Source organism: Onychomys torridus, chromosome 20 (genome assembly GCF_903995425.1).
Source record: "Onychomys torridus chromosome 20, mOncTor1.1, whole genome shotgun sequence".
NCBI classification, from domain to species: domain Eukaryota; kingdom Metazoa; phylum Chordata; class Mammalia; order Rodentia; family Cricetidae; genus Onychomys; species Onychomys torridus.
This window is the reverse complement of record NC_050462.1, coordinates 48,537,778-48,548,644: the sequence shown is the minus strand read 5'-3', so window position 1 is coordinate 48,548,644 and position 10,867 is coordinate 48,537,778. Positions and strand designations below refer to the sequence as shown.

General features: G+C 38.6%; 1 pseudogene; it reads right to left on the bottom strand.

The window, feature by feature from the left end:
* Positions 1-3,224: 3,224 nt before the first annotated feature.
* LOC118571239 lies at positions 3,225-4,626 on the bottom strand (annotated as a pseudogene).
* Between the last annotated feature and the right edge of the window lie 6,241 nt (positions 4,627-10,867).

Genomic DNA, 10,867 nt, shown 5'->3' with positions numbered 1-10,867 from the left:
TATGCTCATTTGTTTTTTTAATTTTTGCTTTATTGTATTATTTATTGTATGACATATAGTTGCATACTTTTTCACATGCACTTTCTTATTACAAACACGAGTGCATGGTCATGATTTCTACTCAAATTGTTATTGGTATGATACTTGGATTATTGTTTAAATTTTATTGGTATAACTTACTAACTTTTATATTTTTAACTTTTTATATAGCATTTTAATGATTTGCTTATTTAAATCCAAGCCCTACACCCTTGGAAAACACAGAAATTCTTCTCTCTGAAATAGGAATATTGTATCCCATTTAGTATAATTACAACATTCTATTTTAATAACTTTTGGTACAACTAATATATTACTCGTCTTACTGTTTTTGTATTACTTTTGTTAAATGATACTCACATTTTCCTCTGTGAGACATATAAACCTTAATGTAGTATTACTTGTGTTTACACATGCAAATATATATTCCATTTTATGTAATGCCTCCATTCATAGCCTCATTTTTTTCTCAAACATGTTATCTAAGGCAGTTTGAATTATAAAAGGCAGATTACAGAATTCATTTAGAAAACTCAAAAGAGAAAGGAAAGACTACTACACTTGTCCACAATAAACTATATTGCATATCATAATCCTATTATTATTTGATTATCAATTTGATAAAGGTTAATGTAGGGATAGGAAGATTGGGAAGAAGAAAATATATTGGGTGGTTTAGCAAAAATTAAGGATATATGAAGAATCTTTATGGAAATATGCTAGCTTATAAACTAATCAAGAACACAATATGTAACAAAGGGTTTTTAACAGACGTTTCCTACATGAGTGGACAATGTTGCTGCAGAGGACACAGGTTATTAAATGACAATCTCCAGGCAGGCATTGTACACTTCCCCATGAGTTATTAGTCAAGCAGACCCCAGCGGCACCTAAAACAGCACATATTATTGCAATTGTCTTGTTTGCTCGTCATAATTAGATAGTAAGATGCTTTGGCTGAATACACTACTCACTTTGCCTGTAAGACATAGAGAAGTCAACTTCAACTGTAGAGGGTACATTCTCCCTTCTGGTTAGCTTCCATAGTTATAAAAGTTGTTATGTAGTCCACTGAGAGGAAAAAGAAGTCAACAGTGTCTCTTAAGTGCTGTACGTGCTATAACACTGGCCTACATTACAAGATGTGCCCATTGGTGCAAGAGTGGCATAATTGGTAGGAGGTAACCAATCATTTTCTGATTTGGTATGAAGTCTACTCCACATGAGGAATTTGGTGTTTTACACTGTAAATTTGGTCAAAATCCCATGACTAGGGAGATCATAGGCCCTAAAGAGGAAGTTATTGCTGTTGGTTTGCTAAATGATCATGGGGTCAAACTGCCTTCTAAAAAGTTATGTTTATTCCTAAAGATTTCTGTTGCTTCTACCTTTGTCAGAGAAGCTTCTTTTGGCAATAGTTAATGCAGCAGCATAACCGGTCAAAGCATCATGTACAAGTAACTGAGCGTCGATCTGTGGATGAATCATCCCTAGCAAGCCCTTCTCCCAAATCCTAGTTCAGGAAACCTTGCAGAAGACAGAGAGGAAAGAATGAAAGAGATGTGGTTGAATCTACAAAATTCTGACTTGTTGGCATGGCTAATACATATGTCAGTTTGCAGGAGCTCTGATTACCTGTATGAGAGCTACACAAGATCAAGCAGTCAACACTCCTGCATGACCAGGGACTGGGCACCTGATGCTTTGGTGGACCAGCTATTAGAAACAGAGGACTACCAAAGGAAGGAGAGTCACTCTTTTTTGGGAACATGGCAGCTAATAGGTTGCCCATGTCCCAGCTGATGGCAACATCCATTAATAACCAACAAAACAGGTGATTCCTAGACATGACACATGTTTAATTCAGACACCTAGGAGGCAGAGAAGGGCAAACTTCTGTGAGTTCAAGGCCAACCTGCTGTATGTAGAATTTCAGTCCAGCCAGAAGTACATAGTAAAACCCTGTCTTAAGACAAAAAGAGTAGAAGGAAGACATGAAGATGGGAGGAGATGTTGTGTGGGACACAAGAACAAGTTAGAGGATGGTAGTGGGGACTGACATGACCAAAATACATTGTACAAATGCAGGCAACTCTTAAAAATAAGTTAAAATATTGGCTATAATGGAAAGAGTATATGTAATTTGTAGTCATCACCATAATGTAGTTTTATATGTGTAGTTTTACATATATAAAATTTTACATGTGTAAAATTACATGTTAATACTTTGGTTTTAATTGGAGTTTTTTATGTTGATTTGAGTGTTTTTTGCATATGGATACTAGGATGATGTGATGGTTTGAATAAAAATGGCCCCTATAGGCTGAAATATTTGAATACTTTGTCCAAGTAGGGAGTGGGCACTACTTGAGAGGGACCAGGAGGTACAGCCTTGTTGGAGTAGGTATAGATTTGTGTTGGAGCCTACTGAGGTTTCCTAGTGGCTTTACTCAGCAAGTCTGCATAAGAGGATGATTGGATCACAGTCCTGAGTACCAGGAACTGGGAAGAATCTGCACTTGGCTTTATCTAACAATGGGGAGGCCTTTTGTTCCTCCTTTTGGCATTGTTATAAAAAGCCTTTTAAATAAATTCTGGGCTGGTGGATAAGGATCCATGCCCACCCAAGGCTATCTTGTATTTCTATCTGTTTCTCTCCCCACTATTTTTATCTTAATCTCTTATCTCTTACTCCTCATGAGTTCCTGGCATAGTAAATATGGGAGCTAGTCTCCCACAGCTTGTTATTGGAGTGTGCCATTGGGTGTGAGATTTGATGCTATAGAAGCCCAAGCCAGGCCCAGTGGCTTTCTCTTCCTGTTGCCTGCATATCCAGATGTAGGATTCTCAGCTACTTGTTTATTTATTTATTTTTTTAATTAAAATACTGAGTTTATTTTACATGTATATTTGTCCCCCTACCATTTCCACATCTGACCACCTCTATTACTATGTCCTATCATAACATTCCACACATACTTAAAACCAAGTAAAGGGTGGAGTTCCATCCTTGAAAACTAAACAGGCATTTTAGACAACACATTCTTGGCAATGGAGCTTGGACAACATTTATCAAAACAGTAGGGCAAGTTCTCACTTTGCATTATAAAAAGGACAGCCAGATATATCAACTGTTACAGAAATTAAGTAAGACAGAATTATTTCAAACTGTTTAAATCATTTTCTTAAAGAGACTTCTTCCACTGCCAGAGATCTCGAATAGCCTCCTGGTCAGTCATCCAGAAGCAATTCTTCACATAATAAATGAACTTGGCTTCCACTTTGGGAAGAGAACCACCCTTTTCTATACTTGCTTGCATTTTGCCTTAATGTCTTCTACAGAACTAGGTCCTTTTGGTGTTTTAGGAGTTTTTTCATGTTTTTTGAAAGACTCTTCACCCTTTGTCCTTGGTGTTGATGATTTTAAGTCTTTTCTATTTTGGTTTGATTTTTGTGCATTTTTGGCTAGGGTATCTAGTACAGATTTCTTCACTGGAACTTTTTCTTCAGCTTCCTCCTCCTCTTCATCATCTTCGTCATCATCCTTATCCTCGTCAAGTTTTACTTTTTTCTGTGGAACCTTGTTACCACCTCCAGGAGCAGATCGTTTTCCAGACGCATTTAAGAGTTTTACATCCAATCTTGGTCTCAACAATTCATGCTCTTGCAGTCCATCCTCTTTCTCGACAATTGGACTCCTGGAGCTCCACCTGGGGCCTGGCCAAGGATCTCTGCATCCACTTCCATCAGTTATTGGATGAGAGTTCCAGCTCAACTGTTAGGGTGTTTGGCCATCTGATCACCAGACTAGGTCAGATCAGGCTTTCTCTCGACCATTGCCAGCAGTCTACAGAGGATGTATCATTGTGGATTTCTGGGGACCTCTCTAGCACTTTGCTTCTTCCTGTTCTCATGTGGTCTTCATTTATCATGGTCTGTTATTCCTTGTTCTTCCTTTCTGTTCTTGATCCAGCTGGGATCTCCTGCTCCCCTAAGCTCTCTTGGGCCTGCCTGTACTGAATCCACCAGGTTGAATTGAATCCCCAGGGGAGTCTTGGCCCTGGAGGAGATGGGAATGGAGGGGAGGGGCTGGGGGGAAGGTGGGAATGGGGGCAAGAGGGGGAGGATAGGGGGAGGCTGATGTGTAAAATTAAAACATAAATATAATAAAAAAATGTGAAACAGAAAAAAAAGAGTTTTACACCTTCCTCATCTTCATCTTCTGACTCTGCATCTTCCTCTACATCTACTAGGTGCTGTCCACTAATGTGCACAGGCCCTGAACCACACTTCAACCTTAAGACCACAGGTGGTGTAATTTCAAAGCCTCCAAGATAAACTGTTGGTTGTACAGACATTTTCAAAGTTGCCAGTATTACTTTAATTGGACTGCCTTCATAGTTCATTGCTTCTGCCTCCGCAGTGTGTAATTCATCTTTTGCCTCACACCTAAAATAACCGTTCTTAGTGATAACTGCTGCTCATTCTCATAATTATCCACCTTAAAGTGATAATCCTGTCAGCTCTTAGTTTACAACCGAAAAGGTAGTTCTGAGGCCTGAGTTGGCTCATGTCCATGTCCATTGAGTCTTCCGTGTACTTTGATGTGAGAGAAGTGGGTTGGCAGAAAAGGGTCTGAGGAAACTGCCTACTGCTCCTCAGAACAGACATGCAGAACGGAGTCACACCAGGGGACCTCAGCTACTTCTTTAGTACTAAGTCTACCAGTGTGCTGCCATGATAATAATGGATTAAACCTGTGAAACTGTAATCAGGTCCCAATAATGCTTTCTTTATGAGAGTTGCCACTGTCCTGATGTATCTTCCTAGCAATAGAATACTGACTAAGACAGAAGATAGTTTATTTTTTTTCTTTTGAGGGGGGTGAGAAAGGGTTTATTTCACACTACAACCTACAGGTACACTGCCTAGAAAAGTCAGGGCAAGAATTCTGGAGGAACCTGGGGCAAGGAACTGATGCAGGGGCAGTGGAATAGTGCAACTTACTGACTCAGGGCTTACTCAGCTTCTTTTCTTACAGCACCCAAAGCTGGGGGAGTTATGAATGTGTTGCTCTGATTGGTTGATAAGTAAAATGCTGATTGGCCAGTAGCCAGGCAGGAAGTATAGTGTAGGCAAGATAAGGAGAGAGGAGAATTCTGGGAAGTGGAAGGCTGAGTGAGGAAACATTGCAGCAGCCACCATGAGGAGCAGGATGTAAAGTACCGCTTCAGGATTTGAGGGTGAGAGAGATTTGTCCTGATTGTGGGCCAGGCAGGACCAGGAGATAATCTCTGCTACAATCCAAGACCAATATCCCATAAGTGGTACCATCCACAGTGAGCTGGGCTCTCCCACTTCAATTATCAATCAAGAAAGTGCTCCCACAGTCTTGACAACAGACCAGTCTGATGGAGGAACCTTCTTAATTAAGGTTCTTGATTCTCAAATTACTAACTTGTGACAGGCTGACATAAAACTAGCTGGTAAAGGCTCAATATTAGGCTTTGAAGCAACATTATTCACTTCCATTGCTATATCTGTAGCTGTGAACCAATACAAATCCTTTTATTCAATTTTAAGTTATCTCAAGAATTTTTTCCAGCACCAAGCTGAAGTTTGAAGATTTTTTAACACAGGGCATTGGCAGAGTTTAGAGATCTAGCCTACAGTACTCATGAATGGATTAACATTTCTATGAAAAGCGTTTGTGTAAGAACCAGTAAGAAGGTCATTAGAATATCCTGGTACCTTGATCTTCATTTCCAGAACTATGGGAAATAAATTTTCATCTTTAAAAAATTCTCTAATGTTCTATTTCTTTTACAAAACAATAAACTAAGGTAGTTTCTCTTAGGCAATTGTTTGATGTGGAAAAACTCCACATATGTCTCACCACACTTTTTCATGTTGAATGAATATATCATGAAAGAATGGGTTTCTTGTTTGTTTATTTTTTAAACTATTAATTTTATTTCTTTTATTAATTAATTATTTTTCCCCAGCCTAATCAGTTTCTCCCCTCCCTCTTTCCTCTCCTCCTAGTCCCCCCCTCTGTTGCAGAGGGTTTACACTGTGAAGATGTGTCTTTGCCAAGGTGCCTTCTGATTGGTTTAATGAAGAGCTGAATGGCCAATAGCTGGGCAAGAAGAAGTTAGGCAGGATATCCAGGGGCAGAGAGGGCTCTGGAACAAAGGGTGGAGTCACCAGCCAGATGGAGAGGAAACAAGGAGGTTCAAGATGAAAGAGAGGTAACGTTATGTGACAAAATGTAGATTAATATAAACTTTAATTTAAATTATAAGAGCTACTTGAGACAAGCCTAAGCTAAAGGCTAAGCTTTCATAATTAATAATAAGTTTCCATGTCATTATTTGTGAGCTGGCAGCTGGTGAAAAGCTTGCTATACCCCCCAACTAAGCTGTTACATTGACTACATATTTTAAAATGTATTTGTTCGAGAATGTAAAAAATATGCACAAAACATATACATTTGATACTATAATGTGTGTTTTTTTCTTTACTTTTATTGAAAACAGATTCCCCACCCCCAAATATCCTGATTATAGTTTCCAATTCCTCTACTCCTGGAGCTCATTGCCACCTCCCCTCCCACTTAGATCCACCCCATCTCTGTCTCTCATTAGGAAACAACCAGGCTTCTAAGTAATAACAATAAAATAATATAAGATAAAACAAAAACTAAGACTTCAGAATTGGACAAAATGAACAAACAAAAGGAAAAAAGCCCAAGAGAAGGCACAAAAACAGACACACTCATCTGCACACTCAAAAATCCCATAAAAATGCTAAATTGGGGTCATAATACATATACAAAGGACATGTAGGGTAAAAAGAGAAAAGAAAAAATATAGATAAAATAAAATTAAAATTAAAAAAGATAATTAAAAAAATAAAAGTCATGGCAGAACATTGTGAAAAAAGTAACCTCCAAAGATATCATTGAGTTTGTTTTGTGTTGGCTATCTGCTGCTGGGCATGCAGCCTACCCCTAGGAGTAGTTTGTTTCCCGGTGGGACTCCCTTGGAGGAAAGTAACTTTTCACTTGCAAGTGGTTATCTACTGGAGATTGCTTCTGGGTTAGGGATGGGGCCATGTGTCCATTTCTTCTTTCAGCTGTAGGACCCCACTTGGGCAGACCATGGAGGCCCTGTGAATGCTGCCTCTGTTCTGTGAGTTTGTATATGTATCAATCTTGTTAATCTAGAGGGCTTTCTTTTCTTTTCTTTCTTTCCCTCCCTCCCTCCCTCCCTCCCTTCTTTCTTTCTTTCTTCCTTTCTTTTCTTTCTTTTCATTTTACACACCAATCACAGTTCCCCTCCCTCCCTTTCTCCCACTTTCCCCCTATCTTCCCTCCATCCTACCCCCCATTCACTCCTCATAGTGGATAAGACCTCTCTTAGGGAGTCAACATAGGCTAGCATACCAAGTTGGGATAGGACCAAGCCCCTCCCCCCTGCATCAAGGCTGAGCAAGGCATCCCATCATAGGGAATGGGCTCTAAAAAGACAGTTCATGCACCCGGGATAAGTCCTGGTCCCACCGCCAGGGACCCCACAAAGAGATCAAGCCACACAACTGTCACCCACATTCAGAGGGCCTAGTTCAATCCTATGCAGGTTTCCCAGCAGTCAGTCCAGAGTCAGTGAGCTCCTACGAGCTCAGGTCAGCTGTCTCTGTGGTTTTCCCCATCATGATCTTGATTCTCCTTGTTCCTCTAATCCTTCTCTTCAACTGAACTCCAGTAGCTCAGCCACTCTCCATTATCGCTAGGAGTCTTAGTTGGTATCATCCTTGTGGGTTCCTGGGGATTTCCCTAGCACCAAGTTTCTCCCTAACCCCATAATCTCTCCCTCTGTCAATATTTCTTTCATTACTCTCCTTCTCTGTCCATCCCCCCAACTCAGGAGGGCCTTATTTTCTTGGAGTCCTCCATTCCCCTTACTCTTGTACTCTGCCTCCTCTTCTGCTGGGTTTTCTGATAGAGGGGTAGAATTTGATGAAGACATCAATTTATAGCTGAGTGTACCAAGGTGTTTCATTCTCTGCATAATTTCTGAGTCTGGGTCTCTGTACTTGTATCCATCTGCTGCATGAGAAAGCTTCTGTTATGATAGATAGGCAGGGTACTGATCTATGAGTATAGTAGAATGTCATTCAGAGTAATTTTATTACTACATGTTGTTTTGTTTTGTTTTTTAGAATAGTAGTATTTGGTTTTACCTTAGGTCCCTGGACTATCTAGTCCTGGTAACATAAGCAATGTTGGATATGTGTTCCATCTTATGGAGTGAGTCTTACATCAAGTCAGATATTGATTGGTTACTTCCACAAGCTTTGTGCCATCACTGCCCTATCATATCTTGCAGGCAGGACAACCTTCTAGATCAAAGGAGTTTTGGCTGGGTTGATGTTTATGTTTCTCTTTTGGTATCTGCAGAGTAGAGGCTCTCTGTAGTAACCAGCTCAATTTCTGCAAGTTTAATAAGTTGTGTAGGTCTTGTCTTCATCAGTGGGGCTTGACTTCAGTTTGTGGAGAGAAACATACAGACTGGGCAACATCCTACATTATATGACGATTCCCATGGGACTTCAGCCAACAACTCAATGAGATGTAATCCAATCCTGATACTAGAATATTCATTTGGTGACAAGAAATGTCCAGTTGGGGCTGTGTCTCTCCTACTATTTGGCAATTTCATTTAGCTCACCTTCATATATTAATATATTTTAGGAAGATTCTACTATACTAGATTTACATACTACTCCTCAAATAGCCCTTAATTTTAGCTGTCTCTTCCCATATTTAGATGTCTTTTCTCCCTTATTCCTGTCTTTTCTTACCCTCTCCACTGATTCCCTTGTTACAGACTCCACCCACATGCCTAAAAAACTATTTTTTCTATTTTCCCTTTCCTAGAGACATCTTTATGTCTTTGCTTACTCCCTTACTCTATATTTACTCTCTGTGGTTCTGTAGCTTGGTTATCATTGACTTAACAGCTAATATCTAAATATAAGCAAATATGTACTATAATTGTCTTTCTGGGTCTGGGTTACCTCATTTGAGATGATTGTCTTCTAATTGTATCAGTTTACCTGAGAATTTTATAATTTCTTTTTTTTAAAACAGATGATTATTACTACATTGTGTAAATACATCACATTTTTTGCATCCATTTTACTGTTGAGAGACATCTACATTGTTTCCAAAATTCTGGATATTATTAATACAGAAGCAATGAACATGGTTGAACAAGTGTCTCTGTGGTAGGATGAAGCATCCTTTGGGTTTATGCCCAAGAGTGGTGTAGCTGGATGTTGAGGTACAGAGATTCTGATTTTTCTGAGGAACTGCCATATTCATTTCCCCAGTGACTACAAGTTTGTAATGCCACCAACAATGGATGAATGTTCCAATTTCTCCACATACTTACCAGCATGAGCTGTTACTTGTTTTATTGAGTTTAGTCACTCTGATGGGTGTAAGATGAAATAGCAAAGTACTTTAGATTTGCATTTCTCTGGTGACTAAGGATATTGAACATTTCTTTAAGTGTTTCTCAGCTATTCAAGCTTTCTTTACTGAGAATTATCTGTTTAGATCTGCACCCCATTTTTAATTGGGTTTTTGTTTTCCTGATAGCTATGTTTTTGAGTTCTTTATATATTTTGGATATTAGCCCTCTATCAAATAAATAATTGGAAACAACCTTTTCCCATTCCATAGTCCTCTGTTCTGTCTGAATGACAGTGTCCTTTACTGTGCAGAAGCTTCTCAGTTTCATGAGGCCCCATTTATTTATTGTTGATCTTTGTGCCTGTGTTGTCTGTGTTTTGTTCAGAAAGTCTTTTCCTGCACCCATGAGTTCAAGGCTATTCCCCACTTTCTCTTCTATCAGGTTCAGTGTATCTGGTTTTATTGAGGGCTTTGATCCTTTTGTAGTATTTTTGTGGGGTGATAAATATGAATCTATTTGGATTCTTCTGAATAAAGCTGTCCGGTTTTATCAGTACCAATTGTTGAAGATGGTGTCTTTTTTCTAGTCTGTATTTTTGGCTTTCTTGTCAAAAATCAGGTGTCCATTGGTGTATGGATTTATGTCTGGGTCTTCAATTCTATTCTATTGATTAGTGAGTCTGTTTTTGTACCATGCCATTTTTATTACTACAGCTCTATAGTACCACTTGAAATCAGAAATGTTAATACTTCCAGCAGTTTTTCTATTAGTCAGGATTGCTTAAGCTATCCTGTGATGTGTGTGTGTGTGTGTGTGTGTGTGTGTGTGTGTGTGTGTGTTTCTGTATGAAGCTGAAGTTTGTCTTTTCAAGATTTGTGAAGGATTGTGTTGGAATTTTGATGGAGATTGCCTTGAATGTATAGATGCTTTTGGTAGAATCGCTATTTTTACCATATTAATCCTATTAATCCAAGATAATGAGAGATCTTTCCATGTTCTAATATCTTCTTCAATTTATGTATTCAAATGTAATAAATATGTGTCTTGTGTTTTAATTATCAGTTTGTAAGGCTATCAAATACTTAGAATTTTTTCCTTACAAAATTATACATATTTTCCAAGTTGTTCATATGCCTTAAACAAATAAAGTACAGTATTGTTCAAATTGCTATATCTTCTTATTTCTCAATTAAAATGAAAGTACTTTTTATTTTGTACATTAGGAATATATATTTTTGTCCTTTAAGTCTTCTGGGGTTTACTATTTAGTTAGCTAAAGATTTCTTTGAGCGATATTGTGTATTCATTGTTTCTCACTAACATTAAAGTTGTCCGATTAAATTTTA